The 7,868-nt window shown below is 32.9% G+C and overlaps 1 non-coding gene across 1 annotated transcript; it reads left to right on the forward strand.

Annotated features, from left to right (window-relative positions):
- Nucleotides 1-7,243: 7,243 nt before the first annotated feature.
- Nucleotides 7,244-7,350, forward strand: LOC123256587. The gene has a single exon (XR_006506849.1). It is a non-coding gene; the product is annotated as a U6 spliceosomal RNA (small nuclear RNA).
- The last annotated feature ends 518 nt before the right edge of the window (nt 7,351-7,868 follow it).

Genomic DNA, 7,868 nt, shown 5'->3' on the forward strand with positions numbered 1-7,868 from the left:
CCCGCCTTTCCCCCCAGGAGGAGGCAATCACCCCGCAGGTGGCGACCGAGCCTCGACGACGAGCCCAGCCCAGGATCCTCGAGAACAGTCGGACAGAGGAGCGCTGAAGCAGCTAGCCAGAGAAGAGACCCCTATCCTTTGTTTTGCCCACATGTAAATGTTACTCCTTTCCTAAATAAAAAAATAACGTTCTTTACTTTGAAGCTTCATAGACTCCAAAGCTGGGTGGATTTTGAAACCAACTATGTATTTTCTCACATCTGTTATGAAAGCCAAGTTTACTCTGGAAAAAGAAAGGGAAAACAAGTTAAACTGTTATCACCTGGACCCTCTTAAAATCTTCATAGAGGAAAGGAACCATCTTGACATGTTTTTCCAGAGATGATCTCTCAGTTTAACTTTCTTATGTTCATATAGCAGTTGTTAATACTAGTTTCCTAACCCAAACTTGATACCTAGCCAGGTGCTAGTGATAATGGGAGAGAACAGGAATATGTTTTTTTTTTTCCTTCTTTTTCAAAAGCGTATTTTCCTTTTCTCCTCACTTGTCTGACTTTGAGACAGTGAATACTGATTATAAAAGACACATTGGTGCTCCCAACTTCAGTCCATTATATCCATCTGGGTAGAGAAAGTATGACAGGCGTGCGTGGGTGTGGATGTGTGTTGTGAAAATATAGAAGCAGGAATGCAGGCTTTAGAGAGCGAGAAAGTGAAAGCGAGAAAATGGACTGTGAAAATATAAGTCTATCCCAAATTCTGATTAACAAGTCTGTTACTTTACTCTCCATCTATGTGAATTCATTTTGTAGTCAAGACACATGGAATTCGTGTGTGTGTGTGTGTGTGTGTGTGTGTGTGTGTGTGTGTGTTTCTTAAGGAAATTTTCTGTGGCTAGAAATTAGGAATTAATAAATCTTCAGGCTATTGTTTGAAATAGCCTTCCCTTTTATTCTTATCAGGAAGCATGACCAGAAGATATACCTGATGGGACAGGCCTACATCAAATCTGGGATTAAAATAAAGCCTCGTTATTGAAATAAGTAGATTGGTTATAAAAACACAGAAAGATGCTCTTCCATTTTCATGCTTTTATGTACACACATAATATGAAGCAAATCTTTTTTTTTTCCTCTCCTTAACTTTCTGATTCTTTCACAATAGAGTTTTCTTTGTCATACCTAGGTAGGATACCTTGGCTACTTGACTCAGAAGCACTTCATGGAATGGAATATTACGTTATTGTATTAGCACCTCTCCCTGAGACAACATCTTAAGCATATGAAGCATAAAATAAATTCTAAATTAATTTGCCAACAAAACACAATGCACATGCGTGAGCATGTGTTCATACTTTGTAATTCCTGCACTTGATCCAGAGAAGAAAGAGCACTTGACCCTTTCCCCTCACCAAAAAAAAAAAAAAAAAAAAAAAAAAAAAAAAAAAATTACTGGATACATCAGGCAATTTGAGAAATCTTACCTATAGGATTTAGTTGGTATGTAGAAGACTTCTAGTTAAGATAGTAAAAGAGCCTAGATCTCTCAACTATTCCAGCAAAGTTCAAAAAATGCATCAAAAGTAAAAAAGGATAAAGAAAATGAAAGACAAATGTTTTTTTGCTCTTCCACCCAGTATGTCTACACAAGAAGACTGTCAGAAATTTCCAAATCCTCTGAATGGAGATAAGGGAGGGCAGACAAAAATCTCACTTCACTACATCAAAGCCAAAGGAGGAAGCAAGGTCTTCACAGTAGCAAGAGTATAAAAACAAGACAACACAATGCCAGAGCCAAAACAGGAGATAGGGCCAGTCTAGGAACAGCTTACCCAAATCGATGACTTCCTAAAAAATAAAATGGAGCAAACAATTAATGGTTCCATAAGAAAGTAGATAGGTGACACAGTCATAGAACTCTGAGACCAGTGGCAAAAGTCCCAACTTCAAATGAGACCCCAAATATTTACTAACTCAATGGTCCTAGGCAAAGCACTTAACTTCTGTCTTCTCAACTATTAAATGAGGATAATAATTTCATCTACCTTCTTGAGTTGTTGTGAGGATCAAATAAAACAATATTTGTAAAATGCTGAACATAGTGCCTGGCATAGAGCAGGTACTATATAAATGGTAATTATATAATTAATAATGATAATATGTTATGTCAAAATGTTATAGTAATTTTATTAGTATAATATGATATATTTAATTTATCATGATGGTTTGTTATTAATAATAGTTATTTATTATTATTTATAATGGTCAATTATTAACAATTAACAATGATTATTGTTATTATCTAGGAGATAGGGGTTAATAGAAAAAGTCATAATGAGGAAAAAATAGAACACATGAAGTTCAAAACTTTAAAATTCATGGGACTCTGAAACAGATCAAAGACCTTGGAGACTATCTTTAAAAAAGAAGAAAAAATTACCTAAATTTACTAGAAATAAAGAGCAATGTGGAAAAAAGAGAATTCATCAATCACTTCTTGCAATGAACCACAAATTATAAATATCCAGGAATGTCATAGCCCAAATCCAGAGCTTTTAGGTTAAAGAAAAAAGTACAAGCAAAAAGCAAAAACACATTTCAAATACCAAGGAATTATAATCAGGACCACAAAGGACACAAAAGATACAATTGTAAAGGGAAAAAAATTGTTAAAACAGTATTCTAAAAAGCAAAAGATAAACAGTTAAAATAAAAAAAAAACAGCCCACCTTGTAAATTTAAGTATAATACTATAGTATAAAGGGGAAGGATGACTTTTTAATAGAATAGAGTATTTTCAACCATTTTTGAGAAAAGATCAGAACTGGTTTGAAGCCCAAGAGAACCACAGAAAAGAAAATGTATTTTAGGGATGGAAAGGGATTAAATGATGATACAAAAATTACATTTTAATAGAGGTAGAAGAGACACATGTCCCCTCAGAATACCATTGGCTTCTGAAATCACAGAGAAAATAGAGGAAGGCAAACATAGGGACTGGCATTGGCTAGGTCCCATAGCATTGGTTTTAAGAAAGGAAAGAAAGGGGAGAAGGAAAAGAATATAATAGAAATGAACTGAAGTGGAAGGAGGAGGAATTTTCTATTTCTCATAATTTCAATTTAAAGGAGGAATAGTTTATAAACACAAAAGAGGAAGTCTGTGGAGAGAGTGTCTTATGAACCTCACTCATCTGAACTGAACGATGGAGTATTTAACTTGAAAATCCAAACAAGTTGATATAGAAATATATTAAATTCAATTTTTAAATAAATGAGGACAGAAAGAGAGGATATGGGATGATTTAAAAGAGAAAATAGAATTCAGAAGAGTTACATGCAAAACAAATTTGACCTTCAAGGTCAATCATGAACCAGCAATTAAAAGGAGAGAAAGATGGTACAAGGACAAATGATCAGGATCTAGATTAGGTAAACAGAAATGGGGTAGAAAAGTGGGATCGAAAAGTCTTAATTATAAATTAATGGTGTTGATCACATTTCTTTTCTTTTACTACCTTCTTCATTTTAAAGAAGAGAATTAGAGACAAAGAATGAGGAGAGAATAAAAGGATATGATAGTGAGAGAAGCATCTATTTGAATGGGTTAAATTTAACCATAAAACAGAAAAGCATAGGAGGATGGATTAGAAAGAATATTCCAATAGTATGTCATTTACAAGAAACATACTTGAAACATTAAGATCCACATAGTTAAAATAAGCATAATATATTATGCCTCAGGAAAATTCAAAAAATCATGAGTGGTAATCATCATATCACATATGACAACAGGAAAAAACATAGACATTATGTTAGAAACTACATTATGTTTAAAGTTAATGAAGCAATGCCAATATTTAATAAAGTTACATAATGTGCTGAATGACACTGCATCTTAGTACCAATGAGAAAAAAATTACATTACAGAGAAAAATAGAAAATGAAATTATCATAGTTAAGGACCTCATTGTGCCCTACTTAAAGGCCTAGACAAATTTAATAAAAAGGTAAATAAAACAGAAAGGACCTAAATAGTATTTTAGAAGATTTAAGATATAATAAATCCCTGATAACTACTGAGCATCAAAAACTATATAAATAATTTTCAGTTGTATGTCACCTGTACAAAAAAACAGGAACAACCAAAAATTAAGATACATAATATCATGAGCAACTGAAAAATGTAGAAATATTAAGCACATATTTTACTGACCATAACACAATAAAAAATATAATCAATAAAGAACCTTGAAAATTTTAATCAAACTTAAGTGGAGACTAAATAATTTAATGCTAAAGAATTGGTGGATTAAATATAGACTGCTTTGACTATATATTTAACTAATTGTTATTCATAGTACCCCAGGAGTCTTGATGCAGTTTTACTTTATTAAACCCTATATTCAAACTTTTGGAACATCCTATTTGTATTTCTAGAATGTTTTTCTAGATTGCAATGGAAATCTGGTGCAATATAGTGCAACTACTATTCAGAATGCATGAAGGTCATTTAAATGAAAATATCCAGAATTGATTTTGTCCTCTTTTACAAAGAAGGATGAAATGGGTATTGTTGATCTGTTCCAATGGAAAGCCATTGTTTTATCATTATTCAGTGCTATTTGTAACTTTTTAGAATACAAATTTAAAATGTTAAATATGACTCTGTGTGTGTATATATATATGTATATATATATATATGTATAGTAGATCAAACACACAAGAACAAAAGATATTACCACTTCTAGCAATACCTAGCAATATTTTCTGCTTCTTATGGATCTACATAGGTTAACTATACAAAATGAAACTAGCTAAATCTTTCAGCTACATTCATTCTGATTAATGCCTATAGAATATGCTTATGTCTCTTTCCAAATACTGTGACTAGGGAATCATGCCAAAGTTGCTCATTTCAAAACTTTCTCATATCAGTTAATATTTATATACTACCTTTCACTTATTAACTATTGGGAACATCCAGAAATCATGCCATTCAGAGTGTCTGTGTTGATCTTTCTTACAAAATGAATTTCATGTTATTTATGCAAACATTGTGCTAAATTGTTTTTAATAAAATTATATTGAAAATTGAAGCAAGTATTAACGGAACAAAGATCAAATCATAGAAACAATAGTAAATTTCATAAAAGAAAATTACAATTATGAAACAATATGCCAGAAAGCTTTTGGAATGCAGCCAAAGAATCCTTATAGGGAAGTTTATATCTCTAACTCTTTCATCAATAAAAGAAAGTACAGAATGTTGAATTAGATATGCAACTTTAAAAAGTAGAAAAGCAACAATTTTTAAGAGCCTAATTAAACACAAAATAGAAATTCTTAATGCAGAGATACAAAATGACATTGTAAATTGTCCTGGGAATCCAGTTTTGAGAAAGAAAGTAAAAAAATAGGTATCTATCTAGTTAGCTAATTTGATTGATTGAGAGAGAGAGAGAGAGAAAGAGAGAGAGAGAGAGAGAGAGAGAGAGCGCCAATTTTTACAATAAAAATTTACAACAAAATCATTCACAACAAATAGATGAAAACTATTAGAGGAAGGAAGAAGTAAATGATTATATATCTGCATTCTTATCGTATCTGCTTATGAAGATTTTGTTTCTGAATATTTGTCTTTAGTGGGGATTTTAGACAAACTTACAAATGCAAGAAATGACAAATTGAGTCATATTTCTTCTCCAGATGGATGCCAAAGTACTATTTTCCTTTAGTAGACTATTATTTTATATTATTGAAAATCAGCATCACAAAGAAGGAAAAGAAGAGTTCATGATGGATATGAGTAGGTCAAAATATATAATCAATGAGAAATGTCAAAGAAAAACTAGTGAAAGATGTCAACAGAAATGCAGATGGGCTAGAAATGTGGTGAAAGTGAAAAATTACAAGTGGATAGTCCAAGGGCTCTTGATGTCAAGAGAAAATAAATAATGCCCTCAACACTTTAAGTAGGCGCCCTGGACAATCTATGTAGAAGAATATTAACTGGAATTGTATGGAATAGGTAGATATGCACTAATAAGTTACAGTCTATATCATGTTATGGGGATAATTTGAGGAAAGGTGTGTGGGATAAGGGAATTTGAAAGGAGATTGTCAGAGACTTGCTAAATGGGTAATCTAGGTTACAGGTAGGCTGGAATTAAGGAGATTCAGGATATAACAGGGTTGAAGTCAGGAGTATAACACAGAAGGGAAACAGATCTTCAGGGAGAGGAGAAATTAAACTAAACAGACAAACAGCAGGCTTTCCAGACTGGGACTTAGACTCAAACACAGGCTGAGGGAAATAGATTAAACTGAAATTAACAAACAGGGTTTAGTTAATTTCACAGGAAGGGACTTGTTTTGAAGTTACACCTTCCTTCAAGATGGATACCCGGCTTCCCTTCAGCCCAGAGTATGTTGGTTCTTTCCCTCTTCTTCCCTCTCTTAATAACTAACAGACAAATTATACTAATAAGTCTGTTGAAACACAAAAGGGTTTATTATCTTTAAAGGTTGATGTGTCAGGAAAGTGGATCAAAGGAAAGCCCTAACAGTTGACTCAGGAACCTCAGGTGGGGGAAGGGTGGCAAAGATGGAGTCTGAGTAAGGACCAGCCTTTAACTCAACTTACAAAATAAATGATGACTGACTAGTTTCTCTATATCTAATATTGTCAAATAACAATTAACCCTTCACAGATTTTGAACTCTTCTCTAGTTACTCTCCTTATTAACTCCACAGACATATAAGGTAAGGAAGGGGAAGGTAGGAAATAATATTAGGGAAGGAAGATATAAAGGGTTTATCCAAAATAATAATTTCTTAAGTAAATATATCAAAGCTAGGCTAAATTTCAATACTACAGCTAGGTAAGGAGGCAGCTCGGCTGATCAGACAACCTCCCTCCACGGGAGACCCTAATCAACTGACTTTTCCTCAAGATTCCAAACTCCTAGCAGCTTTTGGAACTCAGCCAAAGCTTGAAAAAACTATATGACCCCCTCTCTCTATACTACAATCATTGGAGGAATATCCAAACCAATTAAACCACAGTTAGCATTTGTTTATAAAAAATAATAACACATTACTTCACTACTTCAGGGGATCCAATCTCACATACTTATTCTTCACATACATTTCTTCTCTTTGTACAAATGACAACACATTCACAATTTCACCATGACAATCCCCTGTCTTTCCTCTTCATTGAGAATGCGTCCAATGTTTTAGGTACTCGTTTTACCAGTACATATATTGAAATTACAACCACACAGAAAAGGTTTGTATAACCCCTATATGAGAATGTTATACAACTTTGTGAAACATTCCATATTCTAATAATATTTAAAAGGTTTTGCATAAACAAAATAAATCAAGTTAAGAATTGTAAGAGAAATAAGGAACTGAGAAAAAATATTTGAGCCAATTTTCTATAGTGGTACAATATATGTAAACAACTGATTAAAAAATTTAAGAACACTAGCCATTCCCCTAAATGACATGATAGTTTTTAAATTGAACAACACAAAAAAACAACAAATATATTTTTCAAAAAAAATGCTCCATTAATAGAGAAATGCAAACTAAAGCAACCCTAAAGTTTTACCTCACACTCATCAGATTGACACTGAAGACAAAAAGGGAAATGACAATTGTTGGAGGAGCTTATGGAAACAGATATACTAGCACACTGTTGGTGGAGCTGGGAATTGGTTCAACCATTCTGGAAAGCAAGTTAAAACTATGCTCCAAAAGTCACTACATTGTGCATACCAATGATAACACTACTAAGTCTAAACCTTAAGATATCAAAGAAAGAGGAAATGGACCCATATGTACAAAAATATTTATAGTA

This window comes from Gracilinanus agilis, unplaced genomic scaffold (genome assembly GCF_016433145.1).
Source record: "Gracilinanus agilis isolate LMUSP501 unplaced genomic scaffold, AgileGrace unplaced_scaffold61342, whole genome shotgun sequence".
Taxonomy (NCBI): domain Eukaryota; kingdom Metazoa; phylum Chordata; class Mammalia; order Didelphimorphia; family Didelphidae; genus Gracilinanus; species Gracilinanus agilis.